Source organism: Ornithodoros turicata, chromosome 10, assembly GCF_037126465.1.
Source record: "Ornithodoros turicata isolate Travis chromosome 10, ASM3712646v1, whole genome shotgun sequence".
Lineage (NCBI taxonomy): Eukaryota > Metazoa > Arthropoda > Arachnida > Ixodida > Argasidae > Ornithodoros > Ornithodoros turicata.
In genome coordinates, this window is record NC_088210.1 from 30,316,622 (window position 1) to 30,333,498 (window position 16,877).

Genomic DNA, 16,877 nt, shown 5'->3' on the forward strand with positions numbered 1-16,877 from the left:
GTTAGAATGCGGAACAGGCATTGTTGCCTCGCGCGATTGCACCCATGCCACGTTCTAGCTGTTTTATTTAGTTTTATTTTTTGTATTTTTTATTTTTTAGAAGAGGAGGATTTGAATGAGAATGCGCCCCGCTCTAAAAAAAAATTACGAAAGAAAAGATTTCCTTTTCCGCGAGAGCACAATTTATAACAACAATGTTCATCGCGAAAAAAAAAAAGAATCAGATATAAAGCAGCGAGATGTACTTCAGTCTGCTTCCATAAAGCGCAAGACGGAGCGAGATATCAAAACATTTTTGAAGCGTTCTTTCATGGCTGTTGAGATTGAATAGCTTTTTTGTATGTACGTATTTTGCTTCTTTCCTCCTCGCTTCTTTCTGCGCAAAAAAGTCGGCACAGTCCCTCGGTGGATGAGAAAGGTAGCAAAGCAAAGACGGGCTTCCGCCGCAATAACCTGCCGTCTGTGCAAGTCATTTCTCTTCTGGGGCAATCTTGGCTAAAGAAACTATCTCCTGGGGACGGGACGACCAAGTGAAAAGTCGTCGACCGAACTCTTTGGTCGGTGAAGAGTCCGAGTCGGGCTAAATAAGCCTTCGCGGGAACGTTGGCCATCCGTTTTATTGTGAGCTCATAAAGCGGTTTACGACACCGTAATCAGTTTTGTGAAGCCAATATCGTTTACCTTTCGGCTGTGGTTTATCTCGGAGGAAATAGAAGTAATTCTTATCATATGCTAAGTGCTTTGAAGTTTGCGGCTTCGAACGCGCGTGTGGTCGCCAGAAAAAAAAAAATCGGTGGCATTGTGCAAGATGCATGCAGACTCATAAATACGGTGTGCTGAGATTACCGCGCCGTATTCTGTGACGTCGCTCTGTGCTTATCAAGTATAATCCGAATATCTGTTACTAGCACACTTATTAACTGTTGATAGTACGAGACAAGGGATTCCCATTACGCTAGTTTCTTTTCAAAATTCAAATCGTTCATTCCCGACGCTAAATATATTTTAACTGCGAATTTTTGCTGCAAGGATTTCATTATATATATACATGTTATTATTATTTTTTTTTTTCGTTTGCCTGAAAGTTCTGAGAAACGAAACGTTTCAGACATTTTTATAGCACTTCACATTTTCAGATTTTCATTCCATTTTTTTCTCATTAACTTTGTATCTTCGCATTACAGCAGTTTTTTCCTCCATGAACTCGCGTTCATGTACAAGGAGCGATGCTTGTACTGCACATCTGTGCGTGCACCGGAAGCAATTTCAGTATGCACCTTTCTTCATTTATCTAGTTTTTTTTTTTACAGACTTTGTTTTTGTCGTCACGTGTTGCAACTTTCTGTTAGCTGACTGTTCGTGCTTGTTACTACTCCGATTCACTTGGAGATTGCAAGAACTTAAGGTCACTCCAGTAAAGACGTCATTAATCTCAAGCGCAATTCTTACCGTGGCCCAGAAATGCATAGTATTGCTGCAACTTATTAAACCATTCCGAATACTTTCGTCTTCTACAAGCTTGCACACCGGAGTGACCATAGTGTATATCTTTACATCAGAGCACACTGAACACATTCGGTGCTGAAGCAGAAAACAACCACCGAGACTAACATCTTCTTTTTTTTTCTTTTAAAAATCAATCAATCAATCAATCAACCAAACAACCACCGCAACGTTCCGAAACCTCTTCGTAAAGCAACAATCCCCTCCCTTCGGTGAATCAAGAAACCGGCATCCATAAGTAATTCCAGCCTGATTATTGAAAGCCTATGACTTTCCAATTTGTTTCACCCCTCAGATCCCAAGAAATATGCCACTTGTCCCGAGGCGTCTTTCATTTGAAGAAATCGGAAAGCGTGGATTCTCAATCCTTCGTCTTCCTCAATTATCAAATGCCTGACGGGGAAAAAAAGTGCGTTTCTCGAGATATTTATTATTTATTTATTGATTGATTTTTTTTCCTTCAACGTCAGAGAGCGTACATCTGCCAACTGAAAAAGAAACAGGCTGCTACGTGATGTAATTTAATTAAACGAAACTCTTCAAAACGTCCGCTCGCCAAGCAGAACTAAAAGGCAATGGTTAAAGTTTAATGCGGCGGTTTGGCTGCTCTCTCTCTCTCTCTCTATCTTTCTCCCTCTCGCTGACTTTTTTTTTTTTTTCGTTTGAAGAAAATGTTTCACTGTGAAGCAACTTTTAAACGAATTTAGGCGCCTAGCCGACAAGGCACTAGTATTGCCCCATGGCATGCACATTTTCCTTTCTTTTCAAGTCTCTCGGCGTATGCCTTATATAATTCGGGTAGAATATTATATCCTGAAACAGAGGTTATGAAACAGTGAATAAGTGCGCTGAAACTTCGCGTATCACAGAATGTCCTGGTAGGAAAGCTATGTACGCAGGTTTTCGAACACATTATACAGTATACGCATATTGTGCTCAGCGAAAATGGTCCTACGGTAAAGTCACGGGTATTTCTTGTGTTCACATAATGTTTAAACAAAAAAATTCGTATAGTGTACTGACCCTTCTGGTGCACCGACGTAACTGCCTGGTTATTGATCAGCGCGCTTTAAAAAAATAATAGTTTGCTGCACTGTGTTGACTTTAAAATATATCGGTACTTATGCTCAACTTCGCCTGTACTATATGTTACTGAAGGGGCAACAACGTGTGCTCTGAAAGCTACTGATGAAAGGTCTGCACCTTGAGTATGAGACACCGCTGACTAGCTAAAATTTTGCACACGTGATATAGTGAAAAAGAAACAAAAAAACTCGAACTCGACACAAAGATCAACGTGTGTTCTTCCTAGATAGATCACCGGGTGATTCCAGCTGTGCATGGGTGTGCGCTGAATCCTTACTTTTAACGGTGTAGGGGAGTCGGGGTCTAATCAAGCCACGTGACTTTTTTTGTCCTGATTTTTCCGCTCCTTAAGTGTGGAATAAAGTTATCTTATCTTATCTACACTCTTAAAAATGAACTTCAGCACATCGCACGCTCCTAGCCAACCATCATCCCAAATGACAACGTTCTCGCCCTAGATTTGTTGAAAATGGGAGGAGGAGCCTATTTTGTGCCGTGCATAATGGGCACAAAATAGGCTCCTCCTCCCGTTTTCAACAAATCAGGGGCGAGAACGTTGTCATTTGGGATGATGGTTGGCTAGGAGCGTGCGATGTGGTGAAGTTCATTTTTAAGAGTGTAACAGCGTTTGAGTGTTATTGGCACGCCCCATTAGTGCACGAACGAATGAGGGCACGTAAGTTTTTCACGAACAGTCACAGAAAAAAGTAATATGAATAGAAAGCGCAAAGAAATGAAGGAGTAGGAAAGCACATTAGAGTGTCCCCGCTGGAAAACATTTCAAGGGTCCGTGTATTGCCACGACGTTTACGTTACAATGCTCTTTACAAATCCCGTATGTAATGTGGAAGTATGTTAAAAGACGTTAAGAGACGTGAAAAAGAGACGAGAAAAGATGTTAAAAAGGACGTGATCATTGGCAATATCCATTTCAGGCAGGAAGTCGGACTACATTATTAGCGAGGAACAGTCATATTCCCTCGGAGTCTTATATAAGGCGCTCCTCTATCGATTCTGCAGTCGAGAAACATTTTAAACTTCCAGGAAATTATGGGAGGTAATTTGCAAGTTTCGACACGGGGCCCAGTATTTGTTGCGTGCCACTAAAGGATGACATAAAAGTTCCTTAGTGACAGAAGCGTAAGAAATGCGCGTTAAGGTAAGAATATATAATACTCCACTTTATGTCATCACTTACGTCATTTTCCTTGAACGTGAAACATTCGCCAAAAAAAAGAAAAAGAAGAACATAGCGCCGTTGAATACATGGAAGCACAGTTAACGTATCGTAAAAGAACTAGTTACACGGCAAAATGCACCTTCACATTGTTAAAATTTTATGCGTCATATAACGTACCTGCAGCATACGCTTCTTAGCTTACGGCTGGAATGGGTTTCTCGCGAGCGCCACCTACTTTTTTCGATTGTAAAATACCCTCGCATCCACCTGGAAGAAATTTGACAGCCTCTGGGGTGATCCCAAAACAACGGGACACTTGATCACAGTTAGAAAGAGCGCGGTTTCTTTCTTTCTCTTTCGTTTTTGTCTTTCTTTTTTCTTTTTTTTGCGTATTGCTATTCCTGGGAATCTTTTATAGGGTTGCTTTCGAGGTTCAGGAACAAATCGAATCGCTTCGTCTCGACGTGTTGCGATCGCGAACTTTCACTCTTAAACCAGCGATGAAGGCGGTATCCACGGTCTCGTGGTACGTGTCGAATTCCTGTTATGCAGTCGAACACGGCCCTACGCAAAACCCTTCGTCATCACAGTGCTGATCTCTGACGTGCAACAAAAGCAAGCGCCACCCGTGACACGCAAGGGCTCATGGGAACTTAAAGCGTCTTAAAGCATTACGAGCCGGCCAGAGGCGGAGGTAGAAGAAGAACAACAACATTCCCAGTGTGCGCAGCAGCAGCGTCAGCCGGGGTAAACCATAACCGAAGCAGACGACAGAGCAGTGTCCCTCAAAGTTCCTATGCTGCTTTGCGCCGCGCGCTTGGTGGCGCGCGCATCTTTTCAAAATCTTCTCGGCAAGTTGAAACCACAGGAAACCACTACGACTTGCCTTGTCAGATTGTAGGTGCACCACGTCTGCTATTACAGGATTTCAAACCGCATGCAGAAGATTGTTTCTGTTGATGGTACAGCCTTTTGTCCGCAAATTAACAGTATAATTATTTCGTATCACACCAAAAACTTGTTAGTCTTCAGCTTGTTTCAAAACGCATGCTCGTAAAATGCTAAAACGACTCTTTACGCTTTTATTTATTTTCTTAGAACCCGATGGCAGAGTCTGATTCACGGTTGCTTGTTTTTCCATCCTTGTATTGTACCTCGATCAGGGAAAATAGAACGAACGGAATTATTCGCATTACATATCGATATAGGACGGTAAAGGGTAGTATCCATGCTGAAACATAGGTTTATCTTCGAATGTCCTTCTTATGAACATAAATGACCTTTTTTAGGGGACGAGTCCTAGATAACCGCTATAAAACGGCAGACGCTCTCGCAATATGGTCGATACTACCCGTCTATCGAACGGACGTTCTAACCGCTCACAGAAAGGCTCAACCGCAGGCTGACACCGAACGCAACTTAATACGTTGATCAGGGATGACCGCCCAGATCAAGCGTGTCCTTTTTTTTTAGAAAGAAACACTAGATTAATGATGTACGGTATGCACCTTCTATGTGTATTATTGTTGGCCATTCCTTTTCCATTCTGATTATGCGTGCTGCCGTTTTCACACTGTGCGAAATTAAGTGTCTGTGCGCTTTCTTAGTTTTTATCTCTCTCTTTTTTTCGTATGTAATACAACCCAAGAAGCACAGCATATTGGCTCAATATTGGGCCAACATTGGCAATACCGGCCCAATATTGGCCCAATCTTTGCTCAATCTTGGACCGATATTGGGCTACGATGATAATAATAATAATATTAATAATAATAATAATTTTTATTATTATTATTATTTATTTTGGACGGTGCCCATCAACAACCGTGAGGTTTACCGGATGGTGCACCAACAAGCAAGCTGAATGGCAGTATAAAGATGTTGTGCTGGTATAGCCAGAGCTGCTTCGTGGCGCTAGGAGGGAAATAGAAAGAATATTTAAAAAATGAGCTCATGGTCACATTGCAGGATGACGTCCGCCATCTTTTTTTTTTTTTTTTTGAGTAGTGAATAAATTGAGTGAACAGTTTGGAAAATCTTATCAGCTTATCAACTTGACAACTTCTCTTGAAAAAATCTGGAAAACCATCCTCCCCCATTGCACTGCCAACTTTTCATTGGCAGGGTCTTTGAATGGGCTTGACTCTCGCCCTCTCACAATGGTGAAATTAGCTCAGTCCATGCTATTACTTTCTACCCACTTAATCTAAAGAAACTGCATCTAGAATTCCTATTGACAAGCTATGATTTTTTTAACCAATGTTGCCAACCACCAGCTCACCAGCGACATGCCCTAAAAGCGCTCATCAACTTTCTGGACATCATTATATTCTCACAATATTCACAGCACACAATCACATCATTATATCCTCATCAAATTTCCGCACTATTCAAACAGATTGGTTCGTTGGGGGCCATGTTATTACAGAGCGATGCATTCTTACAAGACAACTGTTTCAGGGAATTTATTGAACGCCTGCCAACAGATAGACATGTGCACTGTGCATTGTACACGTGCAGTGCGGTAGAATATCGCCAGCGGTGATTCATCAAAATAAAGATTCATGCCCGATTGCTCTGAGTTTGTGAAAGAACTTGACGAACACAAGTTCTACGTCAACCTCATAGTATTTAGTACGGAAGTTCGTAGCCACCAGTTTAGCTGCTTCCTTGCGGTTTTATCTAAAGTAAGCTGTTCAAAACATTTTATTAACATAATTATCTGATTACGAAAGTAACTGCCCAGATTACACTTTGCTTTTAACTAACACAACAACAACGTAGATCTTCTACGTGCAAACTATCGTTACAAGTACGTCAAACTGCTAAAAATACGTACAATCAACCATTCGTACGTACACATATCAGGCGAAATTCGACTGAAAAATAAATTGGTTGCGACGACGTACATAGTCTGAATTCATTGTTAGAAAACGAAATTCCTCAGAGCAACGAGCCCATACTTCACGCATGTATACCGACTAGAGCACTGACGCAGGAATTCCTACTCCCCTAGCGAAAAGAGGCGGTGCTCAAGGTACAGTCACGGAGCAAACGCATAACAAGAGTATGTCTCGGATGCATTGTAAGCTCGTTGTTGATGTTAAGCGGAAGACAAACCTTTCCGTCTTTCACAGCTCCAGGTTTGATCGATTGAAAAAAAAAAAAAAATGCGATCAGTGTCTACTCGAGGTGACTTCGTCCTCGTTTGGGAGATATCCTGCATGTGTTGTCATATGTCCCGCATGTGTTGTCGAAGGTCGCGTCGTGATGACGCTCGTCGGGCGCCACATGTCCCAGTATCGACCCCGTGAGACACAGCCGTCGCCGATATTATAGATCGCGTGAATCGTCTCGAAATAGGACGCAGTTGAAGGTTCATTTCGTTCAGGTCCGGCATGGCATGACGAGCGTGCTTTCCAAGGAGAGCGCCGCACTCGCGTCTTGGCTTATGCGTGCAAGATAGAGTTTTTATACTCTATCTACTTCGGCGAAACTGGGTTGGCGAGCCTTTTTTTTTTTTTTTCACAATAACACCTTTTACTATTCTTAAATTGTTATAGGTCACTTATCCGTCTGCCCGGCAATTCATTGTACACAGACATGTGGCATCATATCTCCTTTCCCCTTCCCTTTCCTTGTACAGCAGTGTGTTTAGTCGTATATATGTCTATACCGTATATACTTATGTGTGTCACCACTTCACTTTGTACCTGAGGAAGCGTGGACCTCCACGCGAAAGCTTGTACATTCATTCTTACTTCATACTTCATTAAATTAAACAAAAATCTTCAGTGTCATTTCTGTATTTTGTTTATGTGATCTACAGGACTTGACTCCCCTCTTCGTATACGCTTCTATGTGGAAAAAAAAAGATGAATTTTAGTCATTTTGGGGAGTAGATGTGTTCCTACAGCGGTTAGACCCATTAGGAACTACATGCATCGAAGTGTATGCGAAGTTTATGGACTATTTGCAGCGCTGCACTCTTTAAAAAAAGGGTGTACTTTAACTCCTGTTCCTTCGCACATGTATCACTCCCTTTTGGGGAGTACAATAGCTCTCATAAAGGAGTTTTCTCACTCCCTTCAAACCCTTTAACTCCCTACTGTACAGTAATATTATTCTCCAGTAGGGAGTTAAAGGGTGTCCCTATTCCGTCCAGGGAGTGAGGAGACTCCGTTTTGAGAGTAATTGTACTCCCCAAAAGGGGAGTGTTATATGTGGCAAGGAAAAGGAGTTAAAGTACACCCTTTTTTTAAGAGTGTGGGGAGTCATATCAGGGACTAAAATAGGGAATAATTTCGATATAGGGGACTGGAAGCTATAATTGCTCTGTTTAATAATATTGCTGCTTTTTAGAAATACAATTGCGGTTTTCTTTTCTTTTCTTCTTCTTTTTTTTTTTTTTTTTCATGTAAACTGCTGTGTGGAATGGGAGAAACGGCTTTTATGGGAGTGTTTGAGACCTGTTAACCAGCTCGCGTGGTATAACGGTTAGAATGATCGTTTTTCACGCCGCGGCTGGGAGGTGACAAGGGTTCGAATCCCAGCACCGGCTGTGCTGTCTCAGGTTTTCCCCTGGGTTTTCCGGTAGACTTTCCGGACGAGTGCCGGCACAATTCTCCGTGAAGTCGTCCCAGGACGTGTACTAACCCCCCGTGTCCCCTATGCCTCTTCTGCTGTCCTCTCTTCATCTGCCTGCGTCTATACGGCGCTCGTGGCAACAGTTGCTCCGCGGCGCTAACATGAATTCAGAAAATTTTTTTGCCGTTTCATTATTTGATTTTGCGTGTGTTTGTGTGCGTGCTGGTCTCCCCGTTAATTGATCCTCACTTTATTTAAGTTTGTCTCGATTTCAAACCACAAAAACAACGCAGGTCACTCTTTACGAAAAAAAATTTTTTCCCCGAAACTCGAAGTGAGATCCAAACATGCGAAGTACGAGATGGGCCTCCAGTATCAGAACAGAATGTTATTGTCCTCAATGGTGGTTGGGTTTTGATACTGTGATGTGGTGGCGGCAATCAGTTACGTGTGTTGCTCTTGCACTTTTTTGTCCGCTCTTCCGCTTAATAAACTGACGTAAATATCCACGCTATCAATGCTTTCCGTTGCCTCAGTCGAAATTTCCCCATATACTATTTACCTTGCACACTTATACTTCAGAATTTTGTTTGTTTCTCCCTCCCTACCGTTGTACGCCGTGTCACTCTGAAACTCAAACGACTTGAATATGATACGAATGTGCCTTATACGTCTGCCTCCACTATAAAATATGTAACACGAGCGCTATATTTGTAAGTCCGTTGCGAACCTCGGAGTCGGAAATGCCATAACGTCAAAGCGAAACTTTTAAACGCGGATAAAATACGCCTATGGCGACGCCCTGACAACTCGTAAACCATGCGGGTTCCTGGAATATAAAAGAGTAGTCGGCGCAGACGGGGAAAACAAAGGCAAGATACTGGGAGACAGGGATGTGAAATGCAAGTCTTATTGTCGATGGGTAGGATCAAGGAATGATACGGCCTTTTGACGGTTGCTCTGGAACAAACTGCCGCGAGGCATTGTGTCTCTTGATCCCGTGTAGTAGTATTAGAGCTCATGTGCTGGAGCTTCACATAAAGCAGGATGCTTGCTATGGGTGTTCCAATGTTAAAGGAAAGCCCGCTACTAGTTCTCCTTTTATTTCTGCTAGGAAAATGTTGGTCGGAAGAATACGCGAACCTTTCCTTTCACATCCGCTTACAATAATGGAATAGAAGATGAGCATCGTCGAAACATGTATGAGGTATGGTCAGATGGGCTCTTTTGCAGTCAGATCACAGTCGGAGCTATACGGCTTTAAACGCAAAAAAAAGAAAAGATATTTCACATGCCTGAAAAATGTGAGCTGTCACCCTACAATAGCCTTACGGTATCGCCACGTCCTTTATGTTACAAACCTGTCCAAACTGACTTCAAACACAATGTGTACAATGTCTCTTGAAATTTAGTTGTCCTGTAACACTTCTTTGTCCACAGCTTGTTTACGAGTAAGTTACATGCGACTAGCTTTTTATGTGCTCCTTTTTGTCAAAAATTCTTGCGAACTACATGAAACGCGCTGAATAGTCACTCAGTTGTCGTAGCATTGAGTTCCTGTAGAGCGTGCTTTGCCTGCATACCACCAGCGCAGTGCTGAGAAGCCCACTTTGCAAAAATATATATACAGTCTAAATTCATTAATATGACCAAGACCGTTCCCGCCGATTCTGGTCATAAAGCGAATTGTCATACTAACAAGAAATACCTGGAAAACATCGTCACCCCCACCCCCCACACACACCGCGTGTGGATCTACTACATATTCGGAGAGGCGAATGATATAGTGGTTTATCTACAATTTGTTTCCGATAGAAATCGGTCAAAAGTGTCCGTTTTGTAGCACTTTCAATTTGCAACTTTCAACTTTGCTACCACTTGCGCTTGGTTCCAGCCATGCTCAATGTGCTCACGGCATCGACGGTAACCACAATGGTCAAGTGACCGAAGGTCCTGTCCTTTTAAGTACTGCTTTAAGTGCAAGAACTATGACTCACAATGAACCCACCTGAAAACGGGGTTGGGCTTTGGACGACATAATGCACACATGGGTCATCCGGGGCCACTGTACTTTGTGCGCCATTATCCGCATATTTATGTATCCGGGCTAAAGCGGAATTTTCACTCCTTTTTAAAAATATATCTGTTGTTATACTGTGCGTAGTTTTTGTTGGGCCTGGGGTTGTCCGTGGAGGACTTTATATTTCCGTAAAAAAATCAGGTTCGCTTGTCAATTTTCAAAGTTAAATTGAAAAAAAAATTCCGCAATTAAAAATTGTCCTCAATGGCGGCAAAACATTACAGAAGGTAGTTGCCGAAAGGTTCACACTTCTCCGGCGAGTGCGTCGCCAGTTAGAATTGTTTATCACGTTAGGTGAAGCACCCTGTATAAGCTAGGTCCTGCATTTCCTGCATAAGCTAGATCCATGGAAAAATCACCCGATCTCGGTACACGCTATCGAGTAGCCAGTATGCCCGCTGATAGAACCTACACTATGTTTCTCTTGTTTTTCAATACAACATAATACGATACTGTACGTACGTACATTTCACACGCACGCTTCCGCGCGACAACAGAAGTCAAGAACATCATACCCCAAGCAACTCCCTCTGGTCATAAGACACTCCGTGCACGAAAAAAAATAAAAAAAAAACAAAAAAACGAGATGATACGACATAATCGTAAATACCGCTCTAAGATAAAACAGCAAGGGGGAAGAAGCCTACGAGATTGCTCCGCCTGCAGCGACTTTATGCTTTCGCATCCAGCTAAAGCGATCCTCCGAGGGACGAGAACCACGTTAGGCTTAACGCCGCAATTTTGTCCCTTTCCTTTTTATGAACCACTCCCGGAATCTAAATTAGGGACGCAGGTGGTTCCCGCGCGTGTCTATAGTTAACGGGAGGCTGCAGCAGATGGTTATATTGTCTGCAGCTATATACGGCCCTCATCTGAGCCGCTGTAGCGTGAAATTTCTCTAATGTCTACATTTCTCTCTCATTTGTGTCTCTCTTTGCGTAGTACGCTGATGAGTGCTCGTGTTAGAGAGTTTGTTGCGAAGTACTTTCGGACCAACAACACGAAAGGTTTGCGACAGGGGCGGAGCTTTGATGAAAGGATGCGAGGCTGTTTTATTATGCAGGATGAGACCTGTTGTCAGACGCAGGGGTTTCTAAAAGGGAGCGTAACGAAGCTCACGTTAAACAATATTACCGAGTTCTAGAATGCGATAAAAAAAGACACACACGAATGTTATGCCTTCATTGTTGGTGAACACAGCCTCCTTCCGCGCCAGTCACGGGGTAATAACTAACTTCGAGTAACTTGTGTTTGTAAGCCGTTGTGTTTTTTTTTTTAATAACTGCAGTGACGAGTTGCTTTTTGGGAAGTATCTGTAAAACGTAATTTGTAATTAAGCCACTCAAGTAAATACCATGTTTTCCGCACAGATTTTTTAAATATGGTGTCGCCGTTGAGTGTTCAGGGCGCTGCCCTATAATCACTGAACACCACCTGCTTGACACTCTAGGACTTACCTCTTGACTGTGAAATAAATCATTATATTTTCACGAAGAAACAATCACCACCAGTAAAATAAAGTGTCCTTGTTTGTTTGTTTTCGTGCATTGGGTTTTTCGCACTTTCACACTTGACTGAGTTTTTCGCACTCGCGTCCGGGCAGGTGCGGCTCACAAAGTGCATAGATTTGTATCGTTTTCCCTTTCTTCTTTTTTTCCCCCCCATCCTCCTGTCCCTTTTTTGTTTTAAATATAATGAGCCCTAAATAACCCGTCCTGAAGTAGCCAGTGCCGAGTAGTTTGGGACTAACATCTCCATTTTTTTTTTTAATTTTACCAGTCAAAATAAAGTGCCGGTGTCGTCTTCTCCCTCTTTCCACTTCATCCTTCAGCCGCGCGCGACGTGCTCAGCAAACACGGACCACTCAGCTCGACACTCCCGTAAAATCGTAAACTCCTCATATCCCTCGCATTTCCTCACTTCGGGATCAAACACTTCCTTAGTCCCCACTTCCCGTCATCCTCAATAAAAACCGCGCTAAACCTACCACCCAGACTATAGAGCTGAACTCCGTACTTTGCCCCTCAGCTCCTCTCGCGATAAAAAGGGGCCACTGCATCCGTCGGACCATCCACGCGCGCTTACCTCTTCTTCGTGATTGGTCGTAATGAACGCAGAGAGAGAGAGGGGGGGGAGAGAGAGCGAGCGTAGAGAAGTACGTGATCGTCCTGTCCAGCCGCGTTTTTCGAAGGAGCATTACAGCGCGTGCTGAGAGCTGCGTTGATGCCGCATCAGTGAATGTAATAGTGAACCGGCGCCGGAATTTGTCTATTACGCGTCGAGGGTTGTTAAAGCTGCTGCTAAGTGCGTTAGCGCCAGCGTTGGGGGAGAGTGCGTTAACGCTGGTTGAAGAATGCATGAATTGCGGAAGAGAACCCCCTTGGGGCATCTGCTGAGATGTTAGCCCGTACGTAATGAGAGCGGCTTTTCTCTATGCAAGCGTTATCCCGCGAGCTGCTGCCTTACCTCTGCCTTATACGAGCTGCGCAGATGATTAGTTATTAGGCTTTCATGGCGGGGGGGGGGGGGGCTGAAAAAGGAGCTTTTAAAATATTTCTAGCGATTTATTCCGACGCGCAGAGCATAGAAGCCTTGTTCAGTTCGGCAGCAGAAAGGAGGAGAAAGCTGTTCCTTCGGATAACACGTTGCCCCATTTTGTGGTATACACTCTTATAAGCAGGGTGAGGCGGCCTGGTGAGGGTGAACAGGGTGAGGGTGGATGTGGCACTGCACGCTCTAAGCTGAAAAGTAACACGCAATATTGCGGCTCGTATTGCGGCTTTTTCTTTTTTTTTTTTTCTTTTCTTGAAGACTGGCTTAATGAATTCATTGTGACCACGACAGCGCCCTCTGGCATTCCCGCCATCACGATCAGGATCGTCATTGTCATCACTCATAGCTATGGGCTAGCGTAACACTCCTAGAGTGGAAAACATCCCCACTTCATCGTCAAAAATTTAATTGTTGCTGTTGTTGTCGTTGTTGTTGTTGTTGTGTAATCGCGATGACTTGGCTTCATATTAAAACATAGTCTTTCGCGTATTCGAGCATACCTCATTTAAGCCTCATTTTACCTATAAAGCTACAGCCTAAAAACAAAGTTTTACCCGGTGACACTTTTAGAAGCAACGGCCATACAGTATTACAACAACAGCAACAACAACAACTTTCAATGGGGAGTTTCATTGCCAGTGACGACACTCTACCCCATTGCTGGTGGTGATCCAGGGAACGAAATAATGAGCCCCTTCACAATAAGGGTCGAAGTCCTGTGGTATACAGAAAGGTGAAGAGAGCTTTGAGCTCCCCTACACTCTAAAAACAAAACTTCACCGCATAGCACGTTGTGTGCCAACCAGTGCCGCGAGTGATAGGGTTATCGCTTTTGATTTGAGGGGAGAGGGAGGCGTACGCCGTTTTGTGGCAATTACCATATATCCAAATTGCCACAAAAAGGCGTACGCCCCTCCCTCTCCTCGAATCAGAAGCAAAAACCCTATCATTCGTGGCGAAGATTGGGGCACGGCGTGCTATGCGGTGAAACTCTGTTTTTAGAGTGTACCTACTACCCCTTTTTGGGACCTTCAGTGAACACCTTTTATAGAGAAAAATCTGCCACCGAAGCGTGCCATTTGTTGCTGTAATTAATTTGTTTTGGTTTATGTATTTTGCCGCGGCTTGTCGCGGTGAAGCGCAAAAGGACGTAATTCATTGGTGGATAAGGGAGTGGAAGAGCGTCCTTTTGAGCTTCACTGCGACCAGCCGCGACAAAAATATGTAAACCGAAACCAATTAATTACTGCAACAAATGACACGCTTCGGTGGCAGATTTTTCTTTCTAAAAGCTGTCCACTCAAGGTCCCAAAAAGGGACAGTACCCATTTTAATGCCGAGAGCGCCCTTCCTTCAGAAGTTGCGTTTTTTTTTTTTTAAGAAACTCATTTGAACTTTTATTTATGTAAATAATGAGCGCCTCCCACTCATTCACACGGTCCGCAGCTTGTAGGTGGTATCGGATAGATACTTGTAAAAAAAGAAAGTTCTTTGATTGGTGCACCCGTACGCGAATTATTTACCCCGGGAATTTAACTGAAACACCCGGTATAGAAGCTGAGACCAACGAAACGCGGAAGGAAGGACACGTCACTCGAAAGGTTTGTGAAACGGTTCTGTCGCTTTTAGGTGGATTACGTCGATGATGCAGGGATTTAATCTCTCGAATATACCAAACCAAGTCCCGCGCCTGCGCGATACCGAAAACTCGTATTGCGAGGGAGGAGCTTTCGATCTCTCCCTCGGACCACACAGATACGTATGATACGTCGCATGGTAGGAAACGACGCGCGTGCCTCCTCGCGGGAAGGTGCGCGACGACGTAGGACGGTCCGCATTTTGAGGCTTATCATTATATTTTCCCCAAAATTACCGCAAGCGTGTGGAGTATGCTCTCAAAAATGAACTTCACCGCATAGCACGCTCCTAGACAACCATCACCTCGAATGATATCGTTATCTGCCGGGATTTGTTGAAAACAGGAGGCGTACGCCTTTTTTGTGACACTTATGCCGTTCATAATTGTCACAAAAAAGGCGTACGCCTCCCGTTTTCAACAAATCAGAGAAGATAACGATATCATTCGAGATGAGGGTTGTCTAGGAGCGTGCTATGCGGTGAAGTTCATTTCTAAGAGTGTAGGGTGTCGCTGAGGTGAAGAAACACTCCAGTCATCATCATCATCAGATTATAGTTGCATAAAACATCTCGTTGGACGTGTTGGTCTGACATTTTATAAAGGGGTAAAGTACGCACACTCTTAAAAATGAACTTCACCGCATAGCACGCAACTAGCCAAACATCACCTCGAATGATATCGTTATCTGCCCTGATTTGCTGAAAACGGGAGGCGTACGCCTTTTCTGTGACAATTATGAACAGCATAAGTGTCACAGAAAAGGCGTACGCCCCCCGTTTCCAACAAATCAGGGCAGATAACGATATCATTCGAGGTGATGTTTGGCTAGTTGCGTGCTATGCGGTGAAGTTCATTTTTAAGAGTGCAGGACAAGAACACGTAGAAGCGACATACACACACACCAAGCGCACAAAGGTCAGACAGCGGCCGGCATCGCACCGGGCGCACCTCGATTGCCGCTGCTAACCACTTCGCTACGCTGGCATCTAACGGAAAGCAACTGCCGTGAGGCTGAGACAAACAGACGAACACAACGAAAGCCTCGAGGTGTCTGAGACATGTTCCACGCCTGACGCGAACAGTGCATCTCCGCAAGACATCAGTGTTCCGCGGCGGAAGCAACAGATGTGATGCCACTAAAGCATATACACAAAGCTCAAACTCGAAGCTGGATGGCTTGCATGCGCGCGTGTATACCCGGTAGGATTCCCACAGAGAAAACCCTTACTTTTTTTTTTTTTCTTTTTCTCCGGCTTATCTCGGTAGGAGTTTTAGAAGAAATGCAAAAGTGCTTTTAGCGTGGCCGCCAAAAGTGAGCACGCGTCTTTTTTTTCTTTCTTTCTTACATAAAATACATATTCCTAGAACGCATAGTGACGAAGGCTTTTAGTCTACAGTTTTAGAGTAAGTAAATTATGCTGCGTAGGACGAGCATATGTAAAGTGGGGGAGACGTGTACTCGGTCTTGCAACAGTGACGATGCAAAGTATGCTGCTCGTTACGTGGAGTAACACAAAAAAATGAAGCTTTCAAATCCTAATTACATAATACTACAATTACGGCGTATATTTGAACTGATAAGGCTGTGTAGGTAACGTGATGAATTATGCGCAAGCCGTTACAGATGTCTTCCGTGGACAGCCTTAAACCTTAGGATGTTGAAGCAAGTCAGTGAGAGAGCACACACACACAGAGCGCTATGGTGTATGTGTGTGTGTGGCTCCTTAGTTTGCTTGTCCTGTGTATTTTTAGCGCTTTCACCCCTTTCTAAATTATAGCAGTTGTTTACGAGGCGTACCTGTTCTCATGCTGTGTGCTCTTCTTCAGGAAAATTCTCCGTTTAGTGTCTTAATCTGCCTTTCGAGCTTTAAAAAGCGCATTTTTTGTAATGTTATTACAAAAGCAGCTTGCTCCGTAGACAAGTATGGCTCCGTGTACGGATTACAATATTACAAACAGTATCATTAAGCACGCGCGGTTATAGAAGCGGTTTCTGAACCCTTTCAAGCCTCACAATGTCCGTTGCATATCTTCATTAAAGAACCACGGATAACCATGGATGGGGAATAGCAAGCCGCCGTAGCGCATGCTAACCTTTCCCTCTTGTTTGTTTGTTTGTAACGAAAAAAAAAAGAGAGGAGAAATTGAACTCGTCTCGTTTCATTCCTTTTTTTTATAATAAACATATCCCCCCCCCCCCCCCCCATGGATAACGAAATGTACCAGTGACAGTGGTCGATCTCCGCTCA

General features: G+C 43.6%; 1 protein-coding gene and 1 long non-coding RNA gene across 2 annotated transcripts in view; one reads left to right on the top strand and one right to left on the bottom strand.

Annotated features, from left to right (window-relative positions):
* The window catches only part of LOC135369839 (probable cationic amino acid transporter), a 152,975-nt gene that overhangs the window by 108,820 nt on the left and 27,278 nt on the right, over window positions 1-16,877 (bottom strand). The window lies entirely within an intron of this gene.
* The window catches only part of LOC135369845 (uncharacterized), a 73,605-nt gene that overhangs the window by 51,018 nt on the left and 5,710 nt on the right, over window positions 1-16,877 (top strand). The gene's annotated exons all lie outside the window — the stretch shown is intronic.